At 45.9% G+C, this 10,728-nt stretch overlaps 1 protein-coding gene across 1 annotated transcript in view; it reads right to left on the bottom strand.

Annotated features, from left to right (window-relative positions):
• The window catches only part of LOC135810351 (zinc finger CCCH domain-containing protein 11A-like), a 126,406-nt gene that overhangs the window by 44,117 nt on the left and 71,561 nt on the right, over positions 1-10,728 (bottom strand). The gene's annotated exons all lie outside the window — the stretch shown is intronic.

The raw sequence follows: 10,728 nt of genomic DNA, 5'->3' as shown, positions 1-10,728 counted from the left end.
CGTTATGCAGAGCTCACTGACTTGTCAGTTTGAGCACTCTGGCAAGGTACGTTCGGGCCTGATTGGAAATTTTTATTTCCATTGCTATCAGGTTCGGCCTCATTTCCTCTGTGCTGCGCTGATGAGTTCAAAAAGAACGAAACAGCATGCTGTCCGCAGATTGAGTATTTCGCTCCTGCTCTTGTAGCAGTTGAGCACTCTTGCGTGGGGTAGTGCCGTTGCTGTTTGCGTTATGCAGAGCTCACTGACTTGTCAGTTTGAGCACTCTGGCAAGGTACGTTCGGGCCTGATTGGAAATTTTTATTTCCATTGCTATCAGGTTCGGCCTCATTTCCTCTGTGCTGCGCTGATGAGTTCAAAAAGAACGAAACAGCATGCTGTCCGCAGATTGAGTATATATATATATATATGAGAGAGTCATGCTTACTAATATTACCCTCGATAGCTACTTTCTTAAAGGGGAAGTTAAGGCAAAAATTAAAATCTCACTAGTTGTAGTCTTCGGGCTGCTGAGTCGAATGGTCGTGGTCCGAGGAAGCTGAGACGCTCCCTTCCTACTTGAATCCCAATCGAACTCGCGCACTTCCACCGAAACTGGGTGACTGCGCCCTACTAGATGGGGATTTGTACGCAAAATGTCACTAAAAGCGCCATTTCGTTCTTATAAAAGCATGGATGACCGCGATTGGCCCATATGTTGTAGTCTTTTGGACGCTGAGTCGATTGGTTTCGGTCCGAAAAGGCTGCGATGCAGCGTTCCTCCTTTATTCCCAATCGAACATGGTTGAACAAGCGGTCACGTGCTCCTGCGTACGCCAGTCATCTGGTCACCGTGCCTGCAGGGTACAACTTACTAGCTTGTTTGACCTTTTTTGGGTGCAGTCCTGTCACTCGAGTTGAACTCGAGTTGAACCTTGGTGTGAAAGTTGTCGCCTGCTGGCGTGGTGACCAGGTGATTTGGGCACCCAGGAGCACGTGACCGCTTCTTCAACCATGTTCGATTGGGAATAAAGGAGGAACGCTGCATCGCAGCCTTTTCGGACCAAAACCAGTCGACTCAGCGTCCAAAAGACTACAACATATGGGCCAGTCGCGGTCATCCGTGCTTTTATAAGAACGAAATGGCGCTTTTAGTGACATTTTGCATACAAATCCCCATCTCGTAGGGCGCAGTCACCCAGTTTCGGTGGAAGTGCGGGAGTTCGATTGATTCAAGTAGGAAGGGAGCGTCTCAGCTTCCTCGGACCACGACCATTCGACTCAGCACCCCAAAGACTACAATTGGTGAAATTTTAATTTTTGCCTTAACTTCCCCTTTACCGAGATTCGTGGGCTGCATGCGTAGGTCTAATGAGAACGGAATGCAGTAAAACCTGTCAAGGCGACCACCTGTTCTAGAAGACCACTGCAACCAGGACCAATGGGTGCTATTTCCAGTCAATTGACCCTGGACAAGGCGACCACCTGGTGACAGAGACCACATTTTGAAGTTCCCTTATGCGGTCGTGTTCGACAAGTTTCACTGCTACGCATCGGCGGCTAATGCTACCATTATCAGTAGAATTATATGCTGGTTTTAGTAAACTAGCACTGCCGAGCATAAAAGTGGCATAATTGCAGCCAACTGGCATTAGGGGTGCTTTTGATGTCGACTACTGAACTAACAGACTAGCCAAAACTGGTCACAGGTGCAGTCCGCAGCCCTCTGAGGCGTGGTGTCTCCAGCAACATATGAATCATGGTCTCCATCTGTTCCCATCTATCTAGCTATATCCAGCACTCCTACAATCTACCTACTTGAAGTACCTGTATGTTCATGTAGGTCAACATGGTTCAACATGGTTCAAAATGGTTCAACATGGTTCAACATGGTTCAACATGGTTCAACATGGTTCAACATGGTTCAACATGGTTCAACATGGTTCAACATGGTTCAACATGGTTCAACATGGTTCAACATGGTTCAACATGGTTCAACATTGTTCAACATGGTTCAACATGGTTCAACATGGTTCAACATGGTTCAACATGGTTCAACATGGTTCAACATGGTTGAACATGGTTGAACATGGTTCAACATGGTTCAACATGGTTCAACATGGTTCAACATGGTTCAACATGGTTCAACATGGTTCAACATGGTTCAACATGGTTCAACATGGTTCAACATGGTTCAACATGGTTCAACATGGTTCAACATGGTTCAACATGGTTCAACATGGTTCAACATGGTTCAACATGGTTCAACATGGTTCAACATGGTTCAACATGGTTCAACATGGTTCAACATGGTTCAACATGGTTCAACATGGTTCAACATGGTTCAACATGGTTCAACATGGTTCAACATGGTTCAACATGGTTCAGCATTGTTCAACATGGTTCTACATGGTTCAACATGGTTCAACATGGTTCAACATGGTTCAACATGGTATGGTTATCCAATACTAGGCGAAAATCTGGCAACAATGATGACTGTGATTGTGTTGTTGCGCTGGTCAAAATTTAATGCTACAGAGTACAGTATTCTTGCAAGCTAGTCAGCTACCACTGCAGTAGGCACTATAAAAATACCTTCTAGGTGTGACTCCCACTGTAAAACGGTAAACACCACCGTACAAAATTATGGCTATTTTCACAAAAAAAGTGATATTAGTCACCTTACTAGATCTTCCTTTCACTTTAGTTCTCGTGACGTGAAGTTATTATTTTTGTGGTATTCTCTAGCTTCTACTTATTTTGCAGTTGTTTTTGTGCAACCCCCACCCATTTTTCGATGCCTAGTTGCAACGCTTACGCCGAGACCTCTGGTCGGTTGAGTTGCTCCCAGCACATCAGCACGTCGTCCCTACATCCCCTATGTTTTGTCCTTTTCCTCGTTTCTTTTTGTTCTCCACCTGTTTTCCAGTAGGGCTGTGTCAATAGTATAAAAAAAAGAAAAAAACGCCATTTCCACAGCGCTGCACACCAAATCCAGGATACCCTCAGAAACCGGCAAAGACTACCACTCACGTTCCACTACTGCCTAGTACTGAATCCTGCCTGACTTCTTGACACGACTCAAACTTGCCAAAGTGACTAAATCAACGTCAACTACAATAATCAAGCCACATGTCTGCAACGTCACGAGGGTGCTGGCAAAAGTCCTGCTGCACGGCGCCTGCTGCACGGTGGCAGACTACTCAAAAATTCGCCAACTTTTGGGTAGTCTACCACAGTCTGCCACCTTAATCAATTATAGTCGTTAGCAATAAGAGTCAGACCTTTGTACAAAAAAACTATTGTTTCCACAAGCTATGTCTTCACAATACGAACAAATTTCCAGGGGTGAAAGGGTAGCTCGAAAACATGGCAGTTTTGAAGGCAATTGACCTTCAGGACATGGACTATGCCCCTGGCAACTGCGTAGTGCGTACTCACAGCGGCACGTTATTCAAAATCACAAAAACGTGCGTTTTCAAAGTCCCTAACGAGTATCCTATAACGTAACGATTTGTTGATTGGAATTAATGATCGCGTAATGAGTAATGGGTATAATTGTTTCAGCCCAAATTGCTATACTTGTTTCAGCTCTAGTTGAAAATACAATGTAGGCTATATGAAATGTTGGCATATTGGCTTCAAATTTGGTGAGATATTGGAAGATTTGGTAGATTTTCGGCGATTCTCAATGGAAACCTGCAAAATCGGCGAAAAGCTTAGCGATTTTGACCGCTCAATTTACATATCAGTTTTGTGTCCTGTTACAGCACTTTCTGACTGCTCATTTAAAACTTGTTACGGTCGTGGATCTTTGCGTCGTACATGTAAACCGTTCCCATGTAAATTCTTCTATTTTAATTATATGTACTTTAAGTATTGGCTCAGTATCCGAGACATTTAATAATATTAATAATAATAATCCAAAGGCTCAGTTCGGGAAGTGAACTGCCTGAAAAGAGAAAAAACCGCCAGACCCACCAAGACTCGAACCCGTGAACTTGTTTGTCGTGAGCAATGCTCTAACCACTGAGCTATGGGACCCGGCTGAATCTAGAAGGCGCTGACAAGTTTTTCACTCCAAAGGCAGCTCACACCACGTGCCGCACATACTGATGGCACTTGGGTCTTTCTCCCTCCCCAGGAGACCAACCACGGTCAGTTTCTGGACCTTTCCAGAAAAAAGGCAAGAGAGTGTGCAGGCAAAGCAACCACACAGGCTGTCTGTACTTACATGTATTGCCATGTGGCGACGTGTACAATTCGGAACAATACAGCTTCCTCTGGCCCGATCTTGACAGGCGTCTTCCTTGCCAAGTGCAGGGGCACTGTGTCGGAATGAAAAAGCGGGACCCTTCTTGCAGCTCGAGTAGTAGAAGAAGAAGCAATCCTTACCAACTTGAGCCATCTGTTGTTCAAACATTATTTGTTGAAAAGAAACACAACAGATTCAACGCCAATTAACTATAAAAAAGATTGAACTGGCGATGTAGGTTTTGTAGCCTCATGACTCCGGTTTGGGGCATGATATTCCTTTCAAATTTTAGATTATGATCCTCTGTCCAGTCGTGTTGTTTGTTGGTATTATTTCCAATTTCAGGGCTCACCACTACCTTACAAAATTCAAAAAGCGTCGACCACAGTTTTGAAAAAATGGCGATGGCCCCGAAACCAGAGCTTGTGCAGTCATAGCGGCTATGTACCCTAGTTCATGCTGATCTAAGTACACGATGTACAGTCGAGTCCTAAATTACAGTTATTTTACGACTCCCTGGTCAAGTCTGCACAGCGAAGCGCCAGAGCCAAAGCAAATCTTGTTGTTCAATGCCGGTAAAACACGGGGAGAAGACGTCCTTTCTCCAAGACAACTTTGGTCATTTTTCTCAATCCGCTGGTGAATGTCAACCAAGATAATGCCCTTGAGGTATTGGTGAACTGGGTTCCTGGTATCTACCAGGATTTGCCGCGCCTAGCTAACCAATATTGTCGGTAGAACTCAGCGTTTTCTGATCACGGCTCGACACACTCTTTTCTGTTTGGCCTCGCAGCTTTCACCCTGCGAGTGTGCCGTTTCTTGGCCACAAATGATTTCCTTAGTCATGACCATGATGACAAGTGACTGGTATGATCCCTGACGGACCTGAGTCATCAGCTTGAGTCAACACGATGGTAAACTCATCACTTGGGACGCTTGCGGCTTCCTCTGTCCATTCTTGTTGCACTAGCAGATATGCGTACGAGAGGACCAAAACAGACACTATTAGATATTGAGATATGGGATAGGTGGTCTCCGGTCCGTCGGGGATGGACAGTGAGGGATGGAAAGTGAGGGATGGACAGTGAGGGATGGACAGTGAGGGATGGACAGTGAGGGATGGACAGTGAGGGATGGACAGTGAAGGATGGACAGTGAGGGATGGACAGTGAGGGATGGACAGTGAGGGATGGACAGTGAGACTCTGATAAAGAGGGGCAAAGAGAGAAAGAGAGTGAGAGAGAGAGAAAGAGAGACAGCGATAGATAGAGAGACAGAGACAGACACACACAGACACACACAGAGAGAGAGAGAGAGAGAGAGAGAGAGAGAGAGAGAGAGAGAGAGAGAGAGAGAGAGAGAGAGAGAGAGAGAGAGAGAGAGAGAGAGAGAGAGAGAGAGAGAGAGAGAGAAAGAATGAGAGAGAGAGAGAAAGAGGGAGACAGAAAAATAGAGAAAGAGAGAGAAAGAGAGAGAGAGAAAGAGAGAGAGAGAGGGAAAGAGAGTGAGAAAGAGAGAGGGAGAGAGAGACAGAGAGACAGAGAGACAGGGACAGAGAAGGAAAGACAGAAAGAAAGAAAGAAAGAAAGAGAGAGAGAGAGAGTGAGAGAGAGAGAGAGAGAGAGTGAGAGCTAGAGTGAGAGATAGAGAGAGAGAAAGAAATTGAATGAATCAGAGAAAAGCAGAGCGGGAAGTAGAGAGACCGCGCGCGAGAAAGAGAGAGAGAGAGAGAGAGAGAGAGGCTCAGTGAGAGAGAAACTCAGATAGGGAATAATACAGTAGTGAGAGAGGGAGTGTATAAATATAATGCCAGAACAAGCGAAAAGGGACGTTATCCCGAATTTTGTGCATTTTTTTTAGTTATCAACAGATTCTTGTAGCCAGAAGATGTACAAATCACATGGAAAAAACCGTTTGGAAATCTATCCACGGATAGCAAAGTTATGGGCATTTGTTCCACACTAATTTCCCAAAATCATCGCACATTTTCATGTGAAATCTTCATGCTACGCAGCTTCGGAGGTACAAGGTAGCCTGGAATATTTGGGTGCAGTCGTTACGACCTACAGTTCTGCTGCTGCGTCCACATTCACTCGCTGTTCAAGATAATGTTCACTTTGGTCACTGGGAGTCACCGTTCCCGTCGTCAGATTGATTTGAATTTCAATGGCTTTCACTTCCTCGCCAAAACAATTCAGCCTCATCTTCTCCCGGGCCAGGAGAGATTTCAGCACTTCGTTGACGGTGAAACGTTTACGGTAGCTCATGGTGAGTAGTCAGGCCAACCCAAGGACTCAGGGGAAAGCGAAGGGAGCAAGGCAGCTGCGCTGAAAGCAAGCTCCTTTGTCTTTTACGCTCGCGCATGCTGCGCGTGCAGTGGAGGTCGCGCGGTCGATCGATCGATATTTGATCGCAAATGCGTGGTACGTGGGTCGATTTAGACAGAGTTTTCTTCTACAGGAGCTGTGTGATGCTGGCTCTGCTATCCACAGAGTGAATTAGCTCCAAAGAAATCACGTATCACCTAAAAACGCACAGTTGCAAGTCACCCGAACGTGACAGCCGGAAATCAGCTGATTCACGTCAAGTGCGATTTTCTCACAATCACGTCCCGCGGGATAACGTCCTTTTTCGCTTGCGCTGGTTAAATTATTATATAAAATAAAAATTTAAAAATTAAATAAAATAAAAGAGTGAAAGGATGAGGGGAACAGAAAGAAACACAGAGCGGAGGACAGAGAGGGAGAAAGAGGACAATGGGGAAAGATAAAGATATAGGACAAACACCTTGAAAGAAGGAAGATAGACAAACAGATACTTACAGTAAAATTCACAATTCCCGTCCGACTTCAGACCGAGAATCGTATAATCCCAGCTCTTCTGCAACGACGATACTTAGCAAGGCGCTAGAAGGATCTACACAGAGAGAACCTGATTCTGATATCTGTTGGGAGACGGCGACTCGCTCACTCACGCAAATAATGAATCTCTGGTGGGAAGCAAGGTGTTTGAAGGATGACGCTAGAAAACAACCGGCGACAGACACTGATCCTGCAGAACTGATTGGAGACTGTAGCAAACCTAGGGTTTTATACATGTACCTACGCTACGTGACGTCACATTACGGCTGGTGATTGGCTGCTGATTCGTCAGCGTGTGGTATAGGGGACTCAGCGATGACACTAGACTTAACTTGGTCTTCAATGTGAAGGACTTAACTTGGGGTTCAATGTGAAGGACTTAACTTGGGGTTCAATGTGAAGGACCCCACGATAGGCGGTCTGCCTTTGGGTCATCCTAGTTGTTACGTGTAGAAGAGGTCACCGGCGTATCACTTTAAAAACGAAGGAACATGTAAGTATTAGGTCTGCACTCAGATGTACAGACAACGATAATTTATAAAAAGTAAAAAGGACCAAGGAACTACAAGTGCCTCATTTGGCTGGATGTGTGTGTATGCGTGGGTACTTGCGACCTCAAACCTACCTCAAACGTTATTTTTAATATTCATAACAGGGTACCTCACTTCAGACTCTCCAACTACGATTTTTTCGCTGCATGAGTTCTCTCTTTGTTTCTCTCCTTATTATTCAGTTCGCCGTGGTTAGCTACCACCCGAACAACTCCCATTGCACAACACCACTCGCCACAGAGATAGACAAGTCGAGGTAGCTGAATGTGTGCGAGGCATTCTCCTGGATGTGTTCCACTGTGAAGCGTATGTCTGGTTGTCTGCTGCTCAAGACACACAACAACACACTTCACCATTGCTGCTGGTAACCACACTTCTCGTGCTTTCCCTTCACGCCGCACTAACACATATTCACACTTACAGACACAGCTCTTCACTGGTCTCCTTCGCTCCTTCCCTTTCTACCAACACACTTCACCATTGCTGCTACCCTCCACACATACAAACATTTCAAGCACTACCGCACCACACAGCATATATACTCGGCTCAGTTTTTGTTGGCTTTTAGTTGAATGGTTTTTCACCGTGAAGATGGGCCATGCAAGAAAATTTGGTGCATTCCATTTATATCTAGTATTATTTATTTATTTTGGAAGTGAAGTGAACTTATGCAGCGAAGAGACCGTAGTTGGAGAGTCTGAAGTGAGGTACCCTGTAATGTGTGAGTGGCTGCAATGGAGTCTGCGAGTGCTTAGAATTTTTATTATTATTGTTGTTACTGTACGAAGTAGTGGTTGCGACTTCGGCGATGATTTGTAAGAAAGGTTTGCTCCCCACACCGGAGCTCGCGCTATTCCGCCGACTTTACTTGACACTTGACTGACTGACGACAGCCATCCAGAGCACACGAGAAGTCCATCGAACCTTCGACTCGGCAAACCACTACTTCGTACTGTTGTGCCCAGCGCGGGCTTGCGACTAGTTGGTTTGGAGGTGACAGCGTTGCGAATGACCGAGGGTCCTCGACGTCTGTCTCACCGTCCAGGAGCGACACTGACTCACGCTACTATCTGGTGTTCACGAGGTGTTTGTCGCGCTGGAAGCGGTGCGACTATATAAGTGGTGCTCTTCAGGCACAATCATCCTCAGCCTACTCAAGCTCAACTGATGAGGGGTGAATTCCCCGAAACACTGTGTATTGAGCAGGGAGTGGTGCTTTCTTGCAGGTTTGCCGAGTCGAAGGTTCGATGGACTTCTCGTGTGCTCTGGATGGCAGTCGTGAGTCAGTCAAGTGTCAAGTAAAGTCGGCGGAATAGAGCGAGCTCTGGTGTGGGGAGCAAACCTTTCTTATTGTTGTTACTATTATTTTTAACCCCTTGACTTGAGCGCGGATGACTTGTACTACAAAGAAGAACACCTCGCCGAAGAACACACAGGCTGGAAAACCGGCAAAATTTAAGAACAGTCCAGGCTAGAATTATCAGATTTAAGAACCCTTTTAAAATTTTCATACATGTACTTACACGAAGTTGCGAATTTACACGTAGATCTACATTGTACATGTATGGGAGGTGAGTACATGTCATGTACACGTGTAAACAGTAACTGCTACATGTACAGTCATTCCCATTTACGACACCCACTAGTTTAGAAGTACTACATTGCACTACATGTACATGTACATGACAAACGTCATGACGTCACTCGACTCGCCGCGCGCGTGTGAATATTAACGGTCTGGCTAGAATCAAAATTTTAAGAACTTTCCTAGGCTGCGCTCGAGCCCCTGCGTTCTTCGGCGCCTGATCTTACTGTAGTAATCATGGTAATGCACTACGTGGACTGGAGCGGACAATGACGACAGCATAGCACTGTCATCCAGATGACTGTGAGCAGCTCCTCGCGATTAGTGCTGACCAAACACTCTCTGCAGAGCGCATTGGTTTCACAAGCAAAGCCGTACAGCCTACACTACAGCCTACACTACAGCCTACACTACAGCCTACACTACAGCCTTGCACTGCTACCATGGTCACAGGACAAGGCCAGGCCGGCACCGGTGAGGCTCTGCATGAAAAGCCGCGAGGCCAAGCTGTCAGTGTATCGGTGCGCTCGCTGCGCTCGCCCTCGCTCGCTCGATGCTTTTGTCGATCCTGGCCTGCATAAGTTCTCAGTAAGTAAATAATTATTGGCACTTCAGCATTTTTTGGCCCGAAACAAAAATTAATGTTATGATGAGCAAAGCGCACCACGCATCATTCGTTGTAATAAATGCGTGGTGCTCTGTGCCTTTATATAGGGTAGCTCTATTCGAATCATGATCGAGCACTATGATAATATTATCTACAGTGCCCGTGGACTCAAATAATTAATTGATGTGGAAAGCCAACGTGATTTTGTGGCATGCGCGGCTAGCGGAAGCCCTACACGATGCTACTAGTCTACGAAATCCTACAGGTAACTGGTTACACGTCACGTGGGTGACAGTCTACGAAGCCCTATACTACAGTGCTGCTCAATGAAATCCAGTCTCGGCACTCAAGTTTGCGCCTTGCATCATTTCGCAGCCCAGTGTTCACTGGTCTAGGGCTGTGCAACGCCCGGCGCGTACTTGAGAAACTTGACTGGATTTCAATGAGCAACACTGTAGTATACTACAGCAGTACCATGACTCCATGACTCATGAGTACATGCTTCAAATACGTGTATGCAAAAGTCCATAACCTCTTGTATTGCTTGTAGTTGTACAGTGCTGGCAACTGATATACGACCCCCCCCTATCGGTACGCTAGCCGCGTAGCGATTCGTACGAGACGCTAGGGGGTCGGATTTCATTAGCCAGTACTGTAGCTTGTATTGGTGCATGGCTTAGCTACATGTCGAAGTTTACGCATATGCTCTGGCATACCCGTGTGAGTAATGAAAATTGGTTTCGGTAAATCTTTTGGAACACCTGTCATCTGTGCCCGGGCCAAGTCCCAGCCTCGTAGAACCTAACTGAAGTGCTGCTATAACGCCTTCAAACACCCCCTACTTCGAGCAAAAATGCGACGAAATGCTGACTGCTGATTGTTCAAGCTGG

This window comes from Sycon ciliatum, chromosome 2 (genome assembly GCF_964019385.1).
Source record: "Sycon ciliatum chromosome 2, ocSycCili1.1, whole genome shotgun sequence".
NCBI classification, from domain to species: Eukaryota; Metazoa; Porifera; class Calcarea; order Leucosolenida; family Sycettidae; genus Sycon; species Sycon ciliatum.
Note: the sequence above shows the minus strand (reverse complement) of the source record. Positions and strands in the feature narration are given on the sequence as shown.